Raw genomic sequence first — 11,605 nt, 5'->3', positions numbered from 1 at the left:
GGTTCCACCCAATTCTGACATGTATAGGATGGGGAAGAGGAAGGCCTGCTGGTTTTAGGAAATTTAAGTCTAGCAATCCTGGAGATGGAGATTTCAGCTATATCTCAAAGGATGGACAAGTGGTCTGTAATCTGCTGTAGAAGGGCAGTAGCTGTGTGTCAGGCTTTGGGAATTGATGGGAAAGGGGTGACCAGCCCTAATTAGCAGCCATAAAGGAGTTTCAAACATCCTTGCATGGTGACACAGGCCCTTGTGCTGGTCCTGAGCCTTGTGCTGTTTGGGCAGAGACCCACAGGCTGAAGTCTCCTGTAGGCCCCTCCCACAATGGGTCTCTTCCTTTGTCTTCTGGATCCTACCCAGTTTTCCCTAAAGTCCCAACACCCATTCAGAGGGGTGATAGTCCTCTTCTGGTGATGGAATTAGCAACCAGAGCTTCAGAGCCCAGTACAACAAGAGTGAGAGTCTAGGCCGGGCGCGGTGGCTCAAGCCTGTAATCCCAGCACTTTGGGAGGCCGAGACGGGCGGATCACGAGGTCAGGAGATCGAGACCATCCTGGCTAACACAGTGAAACCCCGTCTCTACTAAAAAATACAAAAAACTAGCCGGGCGAGGTGGCGGGCGCCTGTAGTCCCAGCTACTCGGGAGGCTGAGGCAGGAGAATGGCGTGAACCCGGGAGGCGGAGCTTGCAGTGAGCTGAGATCCGGCCACTGCACTCCAGCCCGGGCGGCAGAGACTCCGTCTCAAAAAAAAAAAAAAAAAAAAAAGAGTGAGAGTCAAGGCTTGGAACAGGGGTCACCCAGATCTTCCCCCCATCCCCTCCAGTCCCCTCCAGCATGGAATTCTAAGAGTCAATGACCTCTGCCTACTCCGCTTTCTTTCCAGTTAGGGGCTTCAGGGAGAGCACCTTACCATAATGAAGGACTAGAACTGCTGCCCCAGGGCTTTGTCATACATACATACACACACACACACACACACACACACACATTTCTACAAAGTGTGCTGCCTAGCGAGAACACTGGCTTGAGAGTTAGAAATGCCATTCTTAGCCCTAGTGCTTCCTTCTCCGTGACTCACTACTGTGGTTGTATAATTGAGCACATCATTCCATCCTTGGAGCTTCAGTTTTTTTCATGAATAAAATGGAGGAAATGGGCTAGTAGAAGGTGCAAATATTCCAGTTTTCCAGCCAAACCCTCTAACATCACCTGAGGGATAGTTCTCAAACAGAAATTGCCAAGTCAGGGCATTTTTCATTTCTCTAGACGTTAGTTTGCCTCTCTATAAAAATGAGAAGGTGGATTATATCTGTGGTTCCTAACAAGAGGTACCTACCCAAGAGGTACAAATCACTTGGGAAGCTTTTAAAAACTTAGATGCCCTTGCCCCACCCAAGACCTACTAATTAGTGGCACAAGTTTTAAGAAGCTTGCACACACAAATACCTAACGATACAAAACATGAGACTCAGAACTCCCATCTACAGGGTTCCACTCAGTGCTTGATTACCCAGTAGGCAAACTAATCATATTCACAGGTCGCCTACAAAGCGGAGGCATCTACCCTCAATGCCGGTTTTTCTCCATTTGCCCTCCCACAACCTAGATTCATTCTTGGCTCTTCTCTACCCTGTTCTGGGAGCCTGAGCTCTATGGACTCTATCTGCAGGGATCACCAGGGCCCTGGCTTCTGGTTGGGTTCAGCCAGTGAAATTCAGAGGCAGGAGAGGAGAGCATGGATGAGTCCTGATGGACCAGACTGAGATTCTGGCTGTGGCCTTGCTTCTCCATGGCTACAGCCCCAGGCTCCCTCCCTATACCTTCAGGCCAGGGGTGGCAACAGTTTCCTGCTGTTGCTAGTCTTTTTTTTTTTTTTTTTTTTTTTTTTGATACAGGGTCTCGCTCTGTCACCCAGGCTGCCGTGCAGTGGTGTCATCTATGCTCACTGCAACCTCTACCTCCTGGGTTCAAGCGATTCTCCTGCCTCAGCTTCCCAAGTAGCTGGGATTACAGGCGTGTGCCACCACGCCCAGCTAATTTTGTATTTTTAGTACAGATGGGGTTTCACCATGTTGGTCAGGCTGGTCTCGAACTCCTGACCTCAGGTGATCCACCCGCCTCAGCCTCCCAAAGTACTGGGATTACAGACATGAGCCACCATGCCCAATGCTATTGCTAGTCTTTAGATGCCTCCTCACCCATGGCTAGTTTCATCTCTGCAAATAGTCATTAACTTCACTTAAATTATTGAGTGTGCCAGCACCCTGGCTGATATAGGTGCCCACAAAGCAGAGGCACCACCCTCTTCCCAAAGAGAAAGAGTTTATTCTGACTTCATTCACATGGTTGAGATTTGTTGTTTCAAAAATAAAGTTTTATTTACTATTTACTAGTGTTTACTATTTACTAGTGTTTTTATTTTGAATTGCATATTGCAGGAGGCGAAAAGTGGGATATGGCTGCCTGAAAATGGGCATTTCTTCCTTTTGGTAGGAACTGGCATTTCTTCCTTTCCAACCTATTAGCATGGCCCTTTTCACACAGCTTTGTAATTTTCCCTGTGCTTGTGAGCCCGTTCACTCACTCATTCATCCAACAAGTGTTTACAGTGCACCTAATACGTGCTAGCCACTGTATTAGGTGCGGGGGTGTAAAATATTGAGTAAAATATATTCTCTATCCTTATGGAGCTTACAGTTCATTTCAGACAGGCAAGTAAACAATTACGCAATGTGGCAGCTGACCTAACGAAGTATGAAGGTGTCACAGGTGGCATTAAAAAAGACATCAGAATTATAAATTGCACCTGGAGCAATTGCAGAAGCTAGAGTTAAATCTAGAACGAGTCAGTCTTTATTGAGCAGACACCAATGGACATGCCATTCTAGGCAGAAGGAATTGCATGTGTACATAAAAGCACAAGAGACACACTGAATTCAGGGAAATACCTGTAGTACTGATTCGAGCTGGGGAGTGAGAAGGTGAAACTGAAGAAGCATGAGCCAATTCAGGTCTTGAAGGTTCTATTCAGCCAGGCGCAGTGGCTCATGCCTGTAATCCCAGCACTTTCGGAGGCCAAGGTGGGCGGATCACCTGAGGTCAGGAGTTCGAGACGAGCCTGGCCAACATGATGAAACCCTGTCTCTACTAAAAATTTAGAAAAAAAAAAAATTAGCTGGGCATGGTGGTGAGCACCTGTAATCCCAGCTACTTGGTTCAAGGAGAATCGCTTGAACCCAGGAAGCAGAGGTTTCAGTGAGCCGAGATTGTGCCACTGCACTCCAGCCTGGGCAATAAGAGGGAAACTCTGTCTCAAAATAAATAAATAAATAAATAAATATGAAACTTCCACTAAGAAGTTTAGACTTGATGTAGTAGATGACACTAAACCAATTGTCCTCTGTTCCTTAGCATCTCTAATTGTGCCCGCTGTCACCCACCAGAGACATGGGCAAGGCACAGACATGATGACGCATCATCATTCTGGGCTTGCCTCACTTCCCCCATGGGGCTTCTTCTCACCCAGTGCTCTCCTTCATCTCTGACCCCTGTTGTTTTGCCACAGGATATTTTCCTCACTTAGTTTGTCCTGCTTGAAATCATAATCCAGTCCTAAACTGGTTATCTTATTCCCGACCTGATGCTGGATCTCAGCTAATTTCTTTTCTGTTCCAGGCCTCCAGAGCACTTTTTTCTTTTTTTTTTTTGGAGACAGAGTCTCACTCTGTCGCCCAGGCTGGAGTGCAGTGGCGCGATCTCGGCTCACTGCCGCCTCCCAGGTTCACGCCATTCTCCTATCTCAGCCTCCCGAGTAGCTGGGACTACAGGCGCCCACCACCACGCCCGGCTAATTTTTTGTATTTTTAGTAGAGATGGGGTTTCACCATGCTAGCCAGGATGGTCTCGATCTCCTGACCTCATGATCCACCCGCCTTGGCCTCCCAAAGTGCTGGAATTTCAGGCGTGAGCCACTATGCCTGGCCTCCAGAGCACTTTTAACCAACTCTCAGGGTCACCACCCAAACCCGATTCTACCCCCACTGCACCTGTAGATATGGTGAAGAAATCAGAGATGTTAAGGAGGGTGTGACAAGTTCAGATGTTCTGATAACAGTGTGAGGGCGTCAGTTGTTGAGTTGTTAGGAGTGAGCTGAATGTGTGTCAGCCAAGTGGAGAATGTTAGGGTGGAACTGGATACAAAACTAGGGCTTGGGTTCACAGGGAAGATTTGGAAGTCTCAACCATACTGAAAGTCTGTGGATGTGATGAACCAGAGAGGAGCCTTGAGGGAGTAGAGAAGAGGACTAGAACAAGTACTTGGGGGACAAACATGTAAGAGAATCATGGAAAAAAGGAAAAGAAGGAAGAAGACAAACACACAGATAGATAGATATGCTGAGAATGTATCTGGCACACCCAGATATACCTAGTTCCAAGTATACTCACAGGGAAAGAGACAGACACACCCAGAGAAGTACATGTTCACAGATGATCTGTGGGTTTTGTGGTTTTGTTCCCTCCCTCTGGAACAGGTGGCAGGTGCTGGTTCTGCTTCCCCATTGTGGTGGGCCAGAAGCTTTGAAGATAAATGACCATGAACCATCACCATTACTGACTGTGTGCCCCATGGCCCAGGGTCTGTGGGAGGCTCCACATACCCAACCCCAGCCCAGGCATTCCTCCAGGTCCCTCCTGCCCCTCCTGCTTACAGGAATCAGCAGCCTAGAATCCTAGGCTGATTCCTACTGCCACCCATCCTCTAACAACATCCACTCTAGAAGGCCTCTGTCATGCTGAAGCCCGCTTGGGTCAGGGAGGCGAACCCTGGAGTGGTCGATGTGGTCAATGACGCAGAGTCTGCTCCTGGAGGCACTTTGGAAAAGGACAAAGATTTTAGCAGAACTTTTCTTCCAGACCCTTGGTGAGGGTTAAATATTGATGCCGTCCTGAGATAATATGTGGGGCAGTGTACCTAAGGATATTCCGGGCTATCCGGTTAGCCTCTGGGCTTGGGGCCAGGCAAACATGGGTTTAAGGCTCTTCTTCTGCCTTGTGGCATTGGCAAATTGTTTAACCCTCTGAGTTTCAATTTCCTTTTCTATAAAATAGCAAACCTGGCAGGGGTGGCGTGAAAGGAAGTTTGCTGATGCATGTACCATTAAGGAAGGAGACCACTACTACTCCTGCTGCCCTCCTCCCTGCACCTTGCCTAGTTCACAAGACAGGAGGAAAGCGAGAAAGAAACAAAAGTAAGATAAATAGCCAGACAACCTTGGCACCACCACTCGGCCCCAGGAGTTAAACAAAAAGTAATAATAATAACATCAAACCCTGGCCTAAACTACTTGTGTTATCTGTAAATTCCAGACACTGTATGAAAAAAGCATTGTAAAACTTTTTGTTCTGTTAGCTGATGCATGTAGCCCCCAGTCACGTTTCCCACGCTTGCTCGATTTATCACGACCCTTTCACGTGGACCCCTTAAAGTTGTAAGCCTTTAAAAAGGCCAAGTATATCTTTCTCGGGGAGCTCGGCTCTTAAGACACAAGTCTGCGGATGCTCCCAGCCGAATAAAAAACCTCTTCCTTCTTTAATCCGGTGTCTGAGGAGTTTTGTCTGCGGCTCGTCCTGCTACACCACAGCCAGCATAGCCCCTTACCCACAAGATACTTACTCTTCTTTCCTTTCCCTTCCTTTGCCTATTTGTTACTGGAAAGGGATCCTGATCAAGACCCAAAAAAGGGTTAATGGACCTCGTGGAAGAAAGAATTCTGGGAAAGTCCATAGAATAAAGTGAAAGCAAGTTTATTAAGAAAGTAAAGGAATAGACCAAGCATGGGATTACATGCCTGTAATCCCAGCACTTTGGGAGGCCAAGGCAGGCAGATCCCTTGAGGTCAGGAGTTGGAGACTAGCCTGGCCAACATGATGAAACCACATCTCTACTAAAAATACAAAAAATTTTTGGCTTGGTGGTGCATGCCTATAGTCCCAGCTACTTGGGAGGTTGAGGCAGGAGAGTCACTTGAACCTGGGAGGCAGAGATTGCAGTGCGCTAAGATCAGACCACTGCACTCCAGCCAGAGTAACAAAGTGAGACTTCATCTCAAAAAAAAAAAAAAAGCCGGTGCAGTGGCTCAAGCCTGAAATCCCAGCACTTTGGGAGGCCGAAGAGGGCAGATCATGAGGTCAGGAGATCGAGACCATTCAGGCTAACATGGTGAAACCCCGTCTCTACTAAAAATACAAAAATTAGCTGGGCGTGATGGCATACACCTGTAATCCCAGCTACTCAGGAGGCTGAGGCAGGAGAATCGCTTGAACTCGGGAGGCAGAGGTTGCAATGAGCAGAGATCCCGCCACTGCACTCCAGCCTGGGTGACAGAGCGAGACTCCGTCTCAAAAAAAAAAAAAAAAAAAAAAGCAAGTGAAGAAATAAAAGAATGGCATAGCCATAGGCGGAGCAGTGACAGGGGCCGCTCAACTGAGTGTACTCATAGTTATTTATTGATTACATGTTAAACAAGGGAGGAATTATTCATGAGTTTTCTGGGAGTGGCAGGCACTTCCCAGAACTAACGGTTCTTCCCGATTTGAGACCTTATAGAGTAACTTCCTGACATTGCTATGGCATTTATTTGCCACCTGTCATGGCCCTGGTGGGAATGTCTTTTAGCATGCTAATGTATTATAATTAGCATGTAATGAGCATTGAGGACAACCAGAGATCACTTTTGTCACCCTCTTGGTTTCAATTGGTTTTGGCTTTCTTCTTTACTGCATCATGTTTTATCAGCAGGGTCTTTGTGACCTGTATCTTGTGATACCAGTCCTGTCAACATCATATCCCATCCTGTGACTAAGAATGTCTGACCTCCTGGGAATGCAGCCCAGTAGTTCTCAGCCTTATTTGACCCAGTCCCTAATCAAGATGGAGCCACTCTGGGTTTTTTTGTTTCTTTTTTTTGGTTTTGGTTTTGATTTTTTTGAGATAGAATCTCGCTCTTGTCGCCCAGGCTGGAGTGCAGTGGCGCAATCTTGGCTCACTACAACCCCTGCCTCCTGGGGGCTCAAGTGATTCTCCTGCCTCAGCCTCCTAGTAGCTGGGATTACAAGCACCTACCACAACGCCCAGCTAATTTTTGTATTTTTAGTAGAGATGGGGTTTCACCATGTTGGCCTGGCTGGTTTCAAACTCCTGACCTCAAGCGATCCACCTGCCTCGGCCTCCCAAAGTGCTATGATTACCAGCGTGAGCCACTGTGCCCGGCCTCAGTCACTCTGGTTCTAATACCTGATATATTTCTCCCCTTCCCTTTACAAGGGGACCCTTAATTCTAAGGGTTGTAGAGGGACAAAGATCCATCTTTTGCAACTTCTTCAGGTTGAATAAAGGTGACGATATTCTTGCCTTACTATTAGGATCTTCTGTATCCAGGGTAGAGAGGAGCTCAGTCAGAAAGCACTGGTATGCTGAGGGCCATTCATAACTCTGAGTTCTGACAAAAGGTGAAATCAGGAAGATTAATAAGTATTCAATTTAAGAAAATGTTGACTAAGCTTATCCTGCATTCCTACACAAAGAGTACAACAGTAATATATTCCACAATAGTAAAGCAAAATAAGTAAAACTATCCCAAGTAAACTAAATAAGAAGGCTTTCCATGAACTGGGCAACTGGTGAAACCAAGCTGATATGGAGTTGCTAGCTAATTCTAATCAGAATTATATTCATGCCAGAATTAGATTCAGAGATTGACATTACCCATCCCTCTTGTCTCTTTTTTTTTTTTTGAGATGGACTCTCAATCTATCACCCAGGCTGGAGTACAATGGCACAATCTTGGCTCACTGCAACCTCTGCCTCTCAGGTTCAAGTGATTCTCCTGCCTCAGCCTCCTGAGTAGCTGGGACTACAGGTGCGGGCCACCACACCTGGCTAATTTTTGTATTTTTCATAGAGATGGGGTTTCACTATGTTGGCCGGGCTGGTCTCAAACTCCTGACCTCATGGTCCACCCGCCTCAGCCTCCCAAAGTGCTGGGATTACAGACGTGAGCCACTGCACCCAGACCCCTCTTGTTTCTTCTGAGCTGCAGTCAGAGATCACTGGTTGGTTCACAGGAATAAGCAGGGTCAGTCTAAATTGCAGAAAACACTCAAAAACAACTGATGAGATGAGAATTTAATAACAGGTGTACTGGCCAGGTGCAGTGGCTCACGTCTGTAATCCCAGCACTTTGGGAGGCTGAGGCAGGTGGATCACAAGGTCAAGAGATCGAGACCATCATGGCCAACATGGTGATACCCCATCTCTACTAACAATACAAAAATTAGCTGGGTGTGGTGGCACACACCTGTAGTCCCAGCTACTCGGGAGACTGAGGCAGGAAAATTGCTTGAATTCAGGAGGCAGAGGTTGCAGTAAGCTGAGATTGCGCCACTGCACTCTAGCCTGGCGACAGAGCGAGACTCTATCTCAAAAATAAATAAATAAATAAATAAATAAATAAATAAATAAATAAATAAATAACAGGTGTACCATAGTTGTGGAAACATATTTTTTCTCTCTCCAGTCTCCCATTTTTATTAAAAACAAATCATAATGGGACAAATTTCCTTGATTATACTTGGCCCGATTATTTGCATAAAGCACAGCAAGAATAATTATTCACCACATAGGCTCTTTTTTTTTAATTGGCTTTGATGGAACTTTGTTCCATAAGGAATCTCAGTTTTTAAAGACTTGAGCCCAGTTATGGGTTTATAACACCAAATAGCTCCATGAGTTGGATAAATTTCATACCTCTTGAGGTCCCAAGATAACTTAGAGCTACTTGGCCAGTCAAAAAGTGACATTCCTTACTTGTCACAAGTCAGGAACCCTGTACAGGGACTGTGTATACAAGGTATGAGGCCAGTGTTCCCAAGGGGCTTTTATTGGCTCTGTAAGTCAAGTTTGATTCCTGAAAGGAGTCTGGTTGTATCAGAAAGCTTGCCATTCCAGTCAAAGCCTTGGTAAAATAACCAGTGTCTCCAATTGTGTCCTTTATAAAAGAAAGCAGATTCCTATTGCACTTATGCAAGTAACTATATTGCCATAAGTTAAGAATGCTCACAAATAGTTTTCAAATTCTGGAGCAATCAACCAGAGAGAAAGAGGCATGCTCCAAATTTTCCTCACAAGACTATACTTTTGTTAAAAGCTATAAATAGCTCAAAAGAAAAGTTTTCTTGACTCTGAAAAGCAAAACAGAAAGGATCGGAAATGTTTTAAGCAAAAAGTCATAAAAAGATTATTTTGTTCTTGTATTAGTTCAGTCTATGCAACTAACCCCTGCTTTGCACAACATTTATGTACACATTAGTTTTTCAAGAGAGTCTTGGAAGTTTCTTCCTCTCTATTTTAATGGTCCATTTTCCACAGTTATCAGAGACCTGCATTCAAGAGCATCTGTCATAATCCTATAGCTGATTATATATCGCCTTTTAGGCTGGGCATGGTGGCTTACACCTGTAATGCCAGCACTTTGGGAGACCAAGGCAGGCGAATCACTTGAGGTCAGGAGTTCAAGACCATCCTGGCCAACATGATGAAACCCCATCTCTACTAAAAATCCAAAAATTAGCTGGGTATGGTGGCATTTGCCTGTAGTCCCAGCTACTCAGGAGGCTGAGGCAGGAGAATCGCTTGAACCCAGGAGGCAGAGGTTGCAGTGAGCTGAGATCACACCACTGCACTCCAGCCTGGGTAACAGAGTGAGAGCCTGTCTCAAAAATAATAATAATAATAATAATAATAATAATAATAATAAATAAACCACCTTTTAAAGAGAATCAAAACAATACAACAATTATCTGTGGACAACAAAAAGTCTTAGGGGAAAGTCAAAGACACAACTGACAAGGAAATTTGCTTACCTTTGTGGCACACAATAATTTAACATAACAATCGTAATTGTTGCTGATAGCATACACTAAGTCATATCAGAATTATAGTTTATCATAATTTTGGAATGCATACCAATAACATTTATACAAATACAGTCTAAAGAAAGCAAAACACCATTTCATATTTGACAGTGCTTCCTGAATGATTTTAATATACCAAATAAGCCAAATATGACATTTTTGGACTTTAGGGGACTAGTATCTAAAGGATTAATTAGGTCAGAAAATCATTTGACTTTGGAAACTTTGTCAAATACCGAAGGTTTGAAACACCTGATGCTATAAAATCAAGTCCTAGGTCTCCATTAAGTCATTTATTTAGCCAAAACGGTAACTCAAAAAGGCAAAAAGCTTTACTCATTTAGAGAGGAAAGACTTAGCTTTCTAGACAATCTGTCTCTTTTCTTTCCCTTATTTTTCCTGTAGTTTGTTCAAAAAGCAAATAAAAATATTTCATTATATTTTACTGTTACATGAAAATCTTGTTCAAGAGATAGCCAAATTTCACCTTTGCATTAGCATACCATTAACATCAAACCCAATTCTTTTTTTTTCTTTCTGTTTTTTTTTTTGTTGTTGTTGTTGTTGTTTTGAGACAGAGTCTCACCCTGTCACCCAGGCTGGAGTGCAATGGCATGATCTCAGCTCACTGCAACCTCCGACTCCCAGGTTCAACCAATTCTCCTGCCTCAGCCTCCCAAGTAGCTGGGATTACAGCAGGCACCACCACACCCAGCTAATTTCTTGTATGTTTAGTAGAGAAGGGGTTTCATCATGTTGGCCAGGATGGTCTTGAACTCCTGACCTCATGATCCACCCATCTCCACCTCCCAAAGTGCTGAGATTACAGGTGTGAGCCACCGCGCCCGGCACCCCCCTTTTTTTTTAAATTGAGACAGAGTCTCGCTCTGTCACTCAGTCTGGAGTGCAGTGGCATAATCTCAGCTCACTGAAAACTCTGTCTCCTGGGTTCAAGCAATTCTCATACCTTGGCCTCCTGAGCAGCTGGAATTATAGGTGTGTGCCACCACACTCGGCTAATTTTTGTATTTTAGTAGAGACGGTGGTTTCACCATGTTGGCCAGGCTGGTCTCGAACTCCTGACCTCAGGAGATCCACCCACCTCAGCCTCCCAAAGTGCTGGGATTATAGGCATGAGCCACCATGCCGGGCCCACGCCCAATTCTCAATAAAACCTTATAGACAAATAATATCCAATCTTAATCAGTTTGACCATAAGGTAAGATTCTCATAAATCTTTTTAATAACTCTTAATTTTCTATTAAAGAGCAGATCAATGCTCTAAAAAACCCCTGTTGTGCTTTTTTTTTTTTTTTCTTTTGAGACGGAGTTTAACTCTTGTTGCCCAGGCTATAGTGCAGTGGAGCGATCTCAGCTCGCTGCAACCTCTGCCTCCTGGGTTCAAGCAATTCTTCTGTCTCAGCCTCCCAAGTAGCTGAGATTACAGGCACATGCCACCACACCCAGCTAATTTTCGTATTTTTAGTGGAGATGGGGTTTCATCATATTGGTCAGGCTGGTCTCAAACTCCTGACCTCAGGTGATCCGCCCGCTTCTGCTTCCCAAAGTGCTGGGATTACAGGTGTGAACCACCACGTGCAGCCCTGTTGTGCTTTTAGTCCAATGTTCAAT

This window comes from Papio anubis, chromosome 12 (genome assembly GCF_008728515.1).
Source record: "Papio anubis isolate 15944 chromosome 12, Panubis1.0, whole genome shotgun sequence".
NCBI classification, from domain to species: domain Eukaryota; kingdom Metazoa; phylum Chordata; class Mammalia; order Primates; family Cercopithecidae; genus Papio; species Papio anubis.
This window is presented reverse-complemented; position numbering follows the sequence as displayed.